Genomic DNA, 12,114 nt, shown 5'->3' with positions numbered 1-12,114 from the left:
TTGGCCATCATACAATGTTTAGCTTGTTTACATTGTCTACGTTCATTATTTCTTCAGTGAGCTTTCCTCATTCATCTGTGAGTCTGTTACTATGGCAGTGTTTTCTTCACATGGTCTTTCTAACTGGTGTCTTGCTGACTTTCTTATTATATCCTCCCGTTCATTGTTCTTTGTAGGTTTCGTAGGACTCTCTCAAATCCATCCAGGATCGTGATTATTGAAATCTCTCTCTCTCTCTCTCTCTCTCTCTCTCTCTCTCTCTCTCTCTCTCTCTCTCTCTCTCTCTCTCTCTCTCTCTCACACACACACACACACACACACACACACACATACAAACTAGTTAATTCCTCTTCCAGCAGCTCAACTCCCTTGCTTTAGGCACAGTTTGTCGCCCCTCGTTTCTTATTTATCTCTCTCCGCAAGTAGAATGACTATTTTGGTGAATGTTTCGCCAACTTCCGTATATGTAGTAAATATTTCCCCAAATCTCTAAATTCATGTAGTTGATGGTGATTTTGATATCTTTTTATACTGATCATTGAATAACTCACCTCTTGAACATTTCCTTGATGTGGTGTTCTGGTGATGGGTCGAGTATTAGGTCAACTCTTAAGTCGTTTCATATCCCAAAATTTCCCCTTAGCTGTGTAATGGTTATAACCAGACCTCGATTTACAACTTTCCATCCTTACTTGGCACTGGCTGGGAAGAACTTTGACCGTGTATCTGATAAAAGATGAAACATGTTTGTGTCTCGTAAATTCGTAGGTTGTTAAAACCGTGATTGCTCCCCCGCCCCCCTATAATCTTGGCATTATCAGCAAATGTATTTAGGCATGGCTGAAGTCCTTGTGGTGAGTCATGTACAGTTCAAAGACCAGGAACATCAGCTCCACGACAGAAACTTGCGCTTCATGTGAACAGCACACAACTTACAACTTACAAGAGGCTTCACTTGCCACACCTCACACCATGTTCACACTCAGGCAGTGATGGCCGAGTGGTTAAGGCGTCTGACTAGAAATCAGATGGGATCTTCCCGCGTAGGTTCGAATCCTACTCACTGCGAGAAAGGATTGACTTTGACTTTAGGTAAAGTTCGAGATATGGCCCTCGTGAGTGCAAACCTTCCCCCACCCCCCTCTTTACTGTAAATATGGACATATATATATATATATATATATATATATATATATCCCTGGGGATAAGGGAGAAAGAATACTTCCCACGTATTCCCTGCGTGTCGAAGGCGACTAAAAGGGAAGCGAGCTGGGGGCTGGAAATCCTCCCCTCTCGTTTTTAATTTTCCAAAAGAAGGAACGGAGAAGGGGGCCAAGTCATGCGGCCCAAGCAAGGCGCAAGGACCGGACGGCATCCCTAATTCTGTTCTGAAGGTGCTGACCTAAACATTGGCCTGTGTTCACTGGGCTTTTTCACTTTCGCATGTAAGCCAAAATTCTAATTTCCAACTGTTCATTTTGAGCTAAGACCCTTTCGTTTTGACTTTTACTCTCTTTTTAGTATTCTTGCCTTTACTTGACCCATTTTCATTAGCATTTTCAACTTCACGGTCTTCCCTTTGATCAGTGTTACTTCCTTATTGCTGACATCCTTTCCCATTTAACTGGTGTCTTGTCATCCTTAATAAAGAACTTCGAGGATTTCCCTGTCGCAGTCTTTGATATCTCGAAAGACTTCAATATGCGTGTGGCATTGGGGTCAGATCCTCTGCCTTCCTTCTTAAGGCTTTCCTCCTTTGCTCTGTTCTTTTGCATCCAGCTTTCTCTGTGGTCGATATCTCTCCGTAATTACCGTTGGATCAGCCTCTCCTCCTCTCCCTAGCAATAAAGATTGTTCTCTGGGTTCTATCTTTCCTCTTACCTTCTTCTTTCTATGCACGTTTTGTCCTTTCACAACTCCTACTACAGAGTTTGATTTGGACTGGATGAGGCAGACGTAACCTAGTTAGAGCCAAAATTACTAAATCCCATTTTTTCCCCAAGAGTCTTTCTAAGACTCGTCACGATTTTCCTGTTTAGCATCACCATAACACCCAATCCCTCTCGGAAACTCCTTACAACAAAGCTAGTTTAGCTTCCCTTTAGAAAATCCAGATATTGATCAGATGCTGTTAAAGGATATATTTATCATTAATACGAATCAGTGTTCTCGCATCTAGCGAGGTTCTCACGTTACTACCCTGATTGTTCGAGTCTAAAGTAATTCTCTCCATTCTAACTAACATCATAACTTGACTCACTTTACCTGTGCCATGTTGTTGATGAGCAATGGCAGTCAGATGTTAATGTAGAATTTGAGGATTGAGTAAACAAGCCCGAGTTATTGACCGCAATAAGGGATGAAGTTTGTAAGAGAGAGTAATGAAACGATACGACTGGGTAATGATGACATGAAAGATCCGACGAGTCAGTTAGGTGACATCGGAAGCAGAGAGACAGCAGCATAGTTATGGGAAAGAGGAGGACGTTACAGAGAGAGGAGATACGAGCAGTAGTGACTCTAAATATGGAAAAGCTGTGGTTATAGATAGGGCAAAGAGCTGAGGTGAAGCTACAGTTGAGCTGGTTTGGAAGCACTCGGTAACGACGACTACTACTTCTGTGGCTGATACTGTGCGAAGACAGTGATTGTTCCACTGCATGAAGGTAAATGGAGTAGCATCTGTATATGGAAGTGAATACAGTGGAATAATCCGCCTTAACATAGTTTGCCAGGTGTGTGGCGGGACAGAGGGAAGACCAACGGGGAATTTTAGGAAGGAAAGATGACTGTAGATTTGATTTTTGTATTTACGCATGTAGTGATGTAGAAGAAAATGTGAGATGCATTAAAGGATCACGAATCCATTACCTCCCCTCCCCCCCCCCCCTCTCTCTCTCTCTCTCTCTCTCTCTCTCTCTCTCTCTCTCTCTCTCTCTCTCTCTCTCTCTCTCTCTCTCTCTTCTCTCTCTCTCTCTCTCTCACACACACACACACACAAACACACACACACACACACACACACACACACACACACACACACACACACACACTTATAGATCAAGAAAAGACGTGATAAGGCTGGTTGGAAAGCATGATGGAAGTAATACATGTGGGGTAAATAAGTATGAATGATGTGGAAGTGAGCTATGAGTTTGCACCACAGTCGGGTACTATGTACCATGAGGTTGAGGTGAGTAGTAAAGTGTTGAACTATGGTGGAGTAAAACTGACTCTACCATAGTTATTGTTTGTTGATGATGCTGTTTTGATGGCAAAACCAGAGGAGGAATTGTATAGAATGGTAACCTGATTTGATGATATGTTTACCAAGAAGTTAAAGTAAGTTAAGAACGAGAAATCAGTTAGAAAATAGCAGAAGTTAGAAGTTTTTAATGAGTTTAAGACTTGGAAGTGATGGTCAGTAAGGACGGTTGTGAGAAAACGGAAGTCGACTCATGCAAGAGAGGAAGATCATAGGTGCGCTGGGAACTCCTTTGAGTGAGGAGAATTTCAGTGTAGAATGGGAATAGCTTGAATGCTGGACGCCTCATCATGACTCTGATACTGTTTTTCCTGGTCTTAGAAAAAATGATAATGGTGGACACAGATAAAGGAATTAGTTGAGCTGGATGGAGTTGGGAGAGCTGATGTAGTAAATAATGATACAATAAAGTGGTATGGCATACGATACATTGGTGAAGATTTCTAGTCGTATTGCTGAAGATACGAGGAAAAGACAGAGACCACAAAAGAACAAGATTAATGAAGAGAAATGTTTCAAGTGAGAAGTACTTCATATGCGTGTGTGTGAGGGTGGGGTTAGGACAGGAAACTGTCACTGTTGGAGAAACGACATAAGAGATTAAAGGATAACTTCTGAAGTCCTAAATTCAGTAGACACCCTTATGTCCTTTAGCACCCTAGATATAATCTTAGGATGTGAGTGAGGGAAATGAGAGGCTGTATGCACTCAGTTCACTCCAGGAGAAGAGGAACATATCTAATGATACTGAAAACAATATTTTCAGAATACCTTCTCTGTAATGCACATAGTTGAAATTCAAGGGATTTCAGTACACACCAACTGGGAGAATAACAGTTAAAATTCTATATTAGTTGCCTACTGAAACACGAAATATCAACACATATTGCTGCCTGAAAGCTTCATACAACATGCAACCCACAAGAGACTTCATTTCACAGACTGAACATCACATCCGCATTCAGGCAGTGATGGCCGAGTGGTTAAGGCGTCTGACTAGAAATCAGATGGGATCTTCCCGCGTAGGTTCGAATCCTACTCACTGCGAGAAAAGGTTGACTTTGACTTTTTTGTATATAAAGTTCGTGTGATGGGCCCTCACGACTCCAAAGCTTCCCAAACTCCCTCTCTACAAGACAAGAATATCAACACACACACACATACACACACACACACACACACATATATATATATATATATATATATATATATATATATATATATATATATATGGTATTGCAGTGGAACTCATTAGGAAAGGGTGTGAATATATTGTTGACTGGTTGGTAAGGTTATTTAATATATGTATGACTCATGGTGAGGTGCCTTAGGATTGGCGGAATGCGTGCATAGTGCTATTGTACAAAGGCAAAGGAGATAAAAGTGTGTGCTCAAATTACAGAGTTATAAGTTTGTTGAGTATTCCTGGCAAATTATATGGAGGGTATTGATTGAGAGGGTGAAGGCATGTACAGAGCATCAGATTGGGGAAGAGCAGTGTGGTTTCAAAAGTGGCAGAGGATGTGTGGATCAAGTGTTTGCTTTGAAAAATGTATGTGAGAAATACTTAGAAAAGCAAATACTTAGAAAAGCAAATGGATTTGTATGGAGAATTTAAGGATCTGGAGACGGCATATGATAGAATTGATAGAGATGCTCTGTGGAAGGTATTAAGAATATACGGTGTGGGAGGCAAGTTGTTAGAAGCAGTGAAAAGTTTTTATCGAGGATGTAAGGCATGTGTACGAGTAGGAAGAGACGAAAGTGATTGATTCTCAGTGAATGTTGGTTTGCGGCATGGGTGCGTGATGTCACCATGGTTGTTAAATTTGTTTATGGATGGGGTTGTCAGGGAGGTGAATGCAAGAGTTTTGGAAAGAGGGGCAAATATGCAATCTGTTATGGATGAGAGAGCTTGGGAAGTGAGTCAGTTGTTGTTCGCTGATGATACATCGCTGGTGGCTGATTCGGGCGAGAAACTGCAGAAGCTAGTGACTGAGTTTGGTAAAGTGTGTGAAAGAAGAAAGCTGAGAGTAAATCTGAATAAGAGCAAAGTTATTAGGTACAGTAGGGTTGCGGGACAAGTCAACTGGGAGGTAAGTTTGAATGGAGAAAAACTGGAGGAAGTAAAGTGTTTTAGATATCTGGGAGTGGATCTGGCAGCGGATGGAACCATGGAAGCGGAAGTGGATCATAGGGTGGGGGAGGGGGCGAAAATCCTGGGAGCCTTTGAAGAATGTGTGGAAGTCGAGAACATTATCTCGGAAAGCAAAAATGGGTATGTTTGAAGGAATAGTGGTTCCAACAATGTTGTATGGTTGCGAGGCGTGGGCTATGGATAGAGTTGTGCGCAGGAGGATGGATGTGCTGGAAATGAGATGTTTGAGGACAATGTGTGGTGTGAGGTGGTTTGATCGAGTAAGTAACGTAAGGGTAAGAAAGATGTGTGGAAATAAAAAGAGCGTGGTTGAGAGAGCAGAAGAGGGTGTTTTGAAATGGTTTGGGCACATGGAGAGAATGAGTGAGGAAAGGTTGACCAAGAGGATATATGTGTCGGAGGTGGAGGGAACGAGGAGAAGTGGGAGACCAAACTGGAGGTGGAAAGATGGAGTGAAAAAAATTTTGTGTGATCGGGGCCTGAACATGCAGGAGGGTGAAAGGAGGGCAAGGAATAGAGTGAATTGGATCGATGTGGTATACCGGGGTTGACGTGCTGTCAGTGGATTGAATCAGGGCATGTGAAGCGTCTGGGGTAAGCCATGGAAAGCTGTGTAGGTATGTATATTTGCGTGTGTGGACGTATGTATATACATGTGTATGGGGGGTGGGTTGGGCCATTTCTTTCGTCAGTTTCCTTGCGCTACCTCGCAAACGCGGGAGACAGCGACAAAGCAAAAAAAAAAAAAAAAAATTATATATATATATATATATATATATATATATATATATATATATATATATATATATATATATATATATATATCCTGGGGATAGGGGAGAAAGAATACTTCCCACGTATTCCCTGCGTGTCGTAGAAGGCGACTAAAAGGGGAGGGAGTGGGTGGCTGTAAATCCTCCCCTCTCGTTTTTTTTTAATTTTCCAAAAGAAGGAACAGAGAAGGGGGCCAGGTGAGGATTTTCCCTCTAAGGCCCAGTCCTCTGTTCTTAACGCTACCTCGCAAATGCGGGAAATGGCGAATAGTATGAAAAAAAAAAATATATATATATATATATATATACGAATAAAGTGCACATGAACGCACACCTTCATAGAACATACAAACCTCCAACAGCCAGGATCGAACCCGGGACCCCTGTGTAAGAGGCAGGCATGCTAACCGCTAGGCTATGGGACTGTATAATAGGAAACAACTATTCGAAATACTAAGTACTCGAATACCCTTCGTCTCACAATGGTGAGCAACGGGGTCTATACCGGTTATTTCCGAACAGACGCACATAGCCAGCTGATAGCGTTTTACCGAACCTAACTGTACAACGCGGAGGTATATGAATACGAATAAACTGCATATGAACGCGCACCTTCATAGAACATACAAACCTCCAACAGCCAGGATCGAATCCGGGACCCCTGTGTAAGAGGCAGGCATACTAACCGCTAGGCTATGGGACAGTATAACAGGAAACAACTATTCGAAATACTAAGTACTCGAATACCCTTCGTCTCACAATGGTGAGCAACGGGGTCTATACCGGTTATTTCCGAACAGACGCACATAGCCAGCTGATAGCGTTTTACCGAACCTAACTGTACAACGCGGAGGTATATGAATACGAATAAACTGCAAATGAACGCGCACCTTCATAGAACATACAAACCTCCAACAGCCAGGATCGAACCCGGGACCCCTGTGTAAGAGGCAGGCATAACTGGTATAGACCCCGTTGCTCACCATTGTGAGACGAAGGGTATTCGAGTACTCAGTATTTCGAATAGTTGTTTCCTACTATACAGTCCCATAGCCTAGCGGTTAGCATGCCTGCCTCTTACACAGGGGTCCCGGGTTCGATCCTGGCTGTTGGAGGTTTGTATGATATATATATATATATATATATATATATATATGTGTGTGTGTGTGTGTGTGTGTGTATAAAGAAGCGTCACCAGACTCTGCCTGTATGCCGTTAACGCCCAGAGTGAAAATTTATCCTCGGTGGGACCGTGTCATCGTCAGGAAACGAAAAGCAGTAATATCTAGTTAAAGAGCTTCTCACTCCATAAGAGTCCATCCTTTCTTTGCTACTGACTGTAGCGCAACTTGAAGCTCCAGGAGCCTCGTAAAAGTGTCATGGGTGTTAATACGAACAAGTAAATTACATATGCCAATCTGGTGTACCTCATCTCAGAAGGGCATCGGACCATTAGCTATCACTTCGGTCATATATACGTCCGGAATCATTCTTGAGCCGAAGCATTCCTGTGTCCAAAGACCTCTGGTAGCCTTCACCTCCTCCGATAGTGGGTCATATTACTCCTTAAACGAAGGGAAGTTAAACAACGTTTGTTGTCCAGCCTTTTCTGTGCTCTTCTGTGCCAGTTACCAAATCCACCTTATCTATTTCCTTCTCTCTAGCTTCTAATGCCCTTAATTTTCTTTTTGTGACTCCAACGTTCCTTCAACCCCTGGTACACTTTTACTTGACTCTTCCTACAGTCAATTTTCATGCAGTCCAAAAAGAGACCCCATTTTTGCAAAGCGTAAGGTCCGGACGACACCCTCTCTTGTGTTCTGAGGGTGTGTAAATCCTAAACTGGCCTCCGTGTTTGCTGGTCTTTTTCACTTTTTAAGTGTGAGCCAAAATGTTTCTTTCCAACTGATCGTCTACAGTCATACTGTTCTAACATTTTACTGTAGCCTTCCCCTAGGAAACTCTACTCAACTTTTTTCATACGTACGTTGAACTTCACCATCATCACTACGATCAGCGTCGCTTATGTACGGATGGTATCCATTCATACATAATGATGTCTAGTCATATCTTCAGGCTTCCTTCTCTGGGCTTTCCTCGTTCACTCTGTTTTTTTTTGGTCCAGTTTTCTCTCTAGCTGATCTGTTTCTGTAATTGTTGATGAATCGGCCTCTCCTCCTTTCGCTGTCAACACCTGTGTTCCTTTGGGTTCTGTCCTGCTTCTTATCTTCTACCTTGTGTTATCAACGTTTTCATTTCTTCAACATATAACCCACTACTTTCTTATGCTGACGACTCGGCTTTAAATTCCTCCAACTCCTTTCAAATTCGCTCCATCCTATCTTGCCATGTCCACGTTTCATTGTGTCACAACTACTTGTAAACAGATCTGACAAAATGGGAGCAAACATAACATAGTTAAATCTGACGTCTGTAATTTTTCCCCTAAGACTCCTCACGAAGTTCCTGTCTTCGTCTATAATTCCTTCATTCAACACGGCAGTGCTTGGTATCACCGTAACACCTGATCTGTCTTAGAAACCCTTTATAACACAGGTAATAGGTTTCCTTATGAGAAAAACCAAGTCAGGTTCAGATAACAGTAAGACAAAGAGTAGATTCATCACTGTAAGGAATATCGTTTTTTGCATCGAGAGCGGTTCTAACTCTACGAACTTGTTTGCTTGAATTTAAAGTTATTCTCTTCCATTCTGAGGTCAAGACTTGACTCGCTTTACCTCCGTTACGCTGGTGCTTTCCTTTCCTTTTTCTAGGGAACTGGCCACTTGTGTGTGTCCACCATTAGCCATACTTGACAATATATGGCAAGGCACTACGACGCGCGACTACTGTGTGGACACTGGCAACCCTTGTGATGTCTGCTTCTCTCCTTACATCGCTAAACTTTAGAGTCTCTATCTTCTCATGTCTCTCCAAACAATTACAAACTACCCAGTTTTACAAGGAAAGATTTCACCTCTTCAGAAGCTCTTGGATTCCTCTCCGCCATTATTCCTTTCCTATTTTTCTAATGTAGTTCTTATGCCTCACTCAAGGCCTGGACTCGGCGAAGGCTTTTATCCTTGACTGAAGACCAAATCTTCCACACTTCTATGACGGGGTTAGCGCTAGCCTTAGAAAAGACAGATGGGTGAATGGATTATGCCTTGAACTACCACAGGAGGGAAGAAAAATACATCAGGCAGGCGTGAAAGTGGGGCTTCTTCAGTGGATGATGAATTATTTAGATGAAAGAGAATAAGAGACACACGTCTTAGGTGCCACTCTAAATTGGTCCACTGTGAGCAACCAATCAATAAAGAACTTCAACTGACCTACTAATGGAAAGTTTATGTATACTGAAATCCCTGATTTCCATTTACGTGCATTATAGAGAGGGTAATATGTACAGAGAATTTTAGTTTTATCAGATAAGTTCATTTTCACCTGGGGTGAACTAAGTGCATGCAGCCTCTCATTTCACTCACTCATATCCTCAATTCATGACCCGGTGATAAAGGACAAGAGGGTTTCTCCTTTACATAAGTTTGTCTTAAGTTACTTGGGTTGTTTCTTCAAAATTGGATGTTTTCTGTAGTGCCCCACCGTCACAAACAACAGCCCTCTCCTGGTTATGCAATATTGTACTGTACACACACACACACACACACACACACACGAAGATATCTACATGAGGTAGGGAAGAAAGAATTATACCTCCGTATTCCCCGCGTGTCGTAGGCGACTAAAGGGGGCGTGAGCAGAGAGCTGGAAACCCTCCCCTTGTATTTCAGTTTCTTGAATAGGAAACTGAAGGAGCCAGACGGTGATGCTCATCCTCCTCGAAGGCTTAGACTGGGGTGTCCGATTGCCTGTGGATGTATCCAAGATGAGAGGAGAGGAGAGATAAATATTATGTTTGAGGAAAGAAACCTGGATGTCCTGGATCTGAATGAAACGAAGCTCAAGGGTAAAGGGGATGAATAGTTTGGAAATGTCTTAGAAGTAAAGTCAAGGGTTGGTGAGGGGACAAGAACCAATGAAGGAGTAGCACTATTCCTGAAGCAGTTGTGGGACTGTGATAGATAATAAGGAAGTAAGTACTAGATTGATGTGGGTAAAACTGAAAATGGATAACGAAAGATGGGTGATTATTGGTGCTTATGCACAGGGACATGAGAAGAAAGATCATGTGAGGCAAGGGCTTTAGAAGCAGTTGAATAATTGTGTGGGTGATTATTGGTGCTTATGCACCGGGCCATGAGAAGAAAGATCAAGAGAGGCAAGTGCTTTAGGAGCAGCTGAATGATTGTGTCAGCAGTTTTGGTACACGAGACCGGATATCAACTCTATCATATGCCTTCTCCAGATCCATAAATGCTACATACAAATCCATTTGCTTTCCTAAGTATTTCTCACATACATTCTTCAAAGCAAACACCTGATTCACACATCCTGCACCACTTCTGAAACCACACTGCTATTCTCCAATCTGATGCTCTGTACATGCGTTCACCCTCTCCATCAATACCCTCCCATATAATTTACCAGGAATACTCAACAAACTTATACCACTGTAATTTGAGCACTCACTTTTATCCCCTTTGCCTTTGTACAATGGCACTATGGAAGCATTCCGCCAATCCTCAGGCACCTCACCATGAGTCATACATACATTAAATAACCTTACCAACCAGTCAACAATACAGTCACCCTCTTTTTTAATAAATTCCACTGCAATACCATCAAAACCCGCTGCCTTGCCGGCTTTCATCTTCCACAAAGCTTTTACTACCTCTTCTCTGTTTACCAAATCATTCTCCTTAACCCTCTCACTTTGCACACCACCTCGACCCAAACACCCCTATATCTGCCACTCAATCATCAAACACATTCAACAAACCTTCAAAATATTCACTCCATCTCCTTCTCACATCACCATTACTTATCACTTAACTATTAGCCCCACTTTTTTTCATGCATATTTTCCATTTCCCGCGTAAGGGAAATAGGGTTAAACACAGAGGACAGCCCCAAAGAGGGAAATATCCTTACTTGGCCCCCTTATCTGTTCCGTCTTTTGTAAAAGTAAAAGCTGGAGGGGAGGATTTTAAACCCCCTTGCTCCTTCCCCTTTTAGTCGCCTTCTATTTCGTGCAATAATCACATCATCAGGGGAGACACAAGAGAGAAATATGACAGTCAGTCGATATACAACGAAGAGACGTAGCTAGGACGCCATCTGGTAAAGAACTTGGGAACTTATCGTGTTGCATTTTCCCCATGGACTCACAGGAATATATATATATATATATATATATATATATATATATATATATATATATATATATATATATATATATATATATATATATATATATTATTTATCTATTCATTTTGCTTTGTCGCTGTCTCCCGCGTTTGCGAGGTAGCGCAAGGAAACAGACGAAAGAAATGGCCCTAACCCACCCCCATACACATGTATATACACACACGTCCACACACGCAAATATACATACCTATACATCTCAATGTACACATATATATACACACACAGACACATACATATATACCCATGCACACAATTCACACTGTCTGCCTTTATTCATTCCCATCGCCACCTCGCCACACATGGAATACCATCCCCCTCCCCCCTCATGTGTGCGGGGTAGCGCTAGGAAAAGACAACAAAGGCCTCATTCGTTCACACTCAGTCTCTAGCTGTCATGCAATAATGCCCGAAACCACAGCTCCCTTTCCACATCCAGGCCCCACACAGCTTTCCATGGTTTACCCCAGACGCTTCACATGCCCTGATTCAATCCACTGACAGCACGTTCAACCCCGGTATACCACATCGATCCAATTCACTCTATTCCTTGCCCTCCTTTCACCCTCCCGCATGTTCTGGCCCCGATC

At 42.4% G+C, this 12,114-nt stretch overlaps 2 non-coding genes across 2 annotated transcripts; both read left to right on the top strand.

The window, feature by feature from the left end:
- The first annotated feature begins 986 nt into the window (after nt 1-986).
- Nucleotides 987-1,068, top strand: TRNAS-AGA (transfer RNA serine (anticodon AGA)). The gene has a single exon. It is a non-coding gene; the product is annotated as a tRNA-Ser (tRNA).
- Nucleotides 1,069-4,230: 3,162 nt separating this feature from the next.
- On the top strand, nt 4,231-4,312 carry TRNAS-AGA (transfer RNA serine (anticodon AGA)). Its single transcript has one exon. It is a non-coding gene; the product is annotated as a tRNA-Ser (tRNA).
- The last annotated feature ends 7,802 nt before the right edge of the window (nt 4,313-12,114 follow it).

Source organism: Panulirus ornatus, chromosome 1, assembly GCF_036320965.1.
Source record: "Panulirus ornatus isolate Po-2019 chromosome 1, ASM3632096v1, whole genome shotgun sequence".
NCBI lineage: Eukaryota > Metazoa > Arthropoda > Malacostraca > Decapoda > Palinuridae > Panulirus > Panulirus ornatus.
The sequence above is the reverse complement of the archived record's forward strand: the minus strand, read 5'-3'. Positions and strand labels throughout refer to the sequence as shown.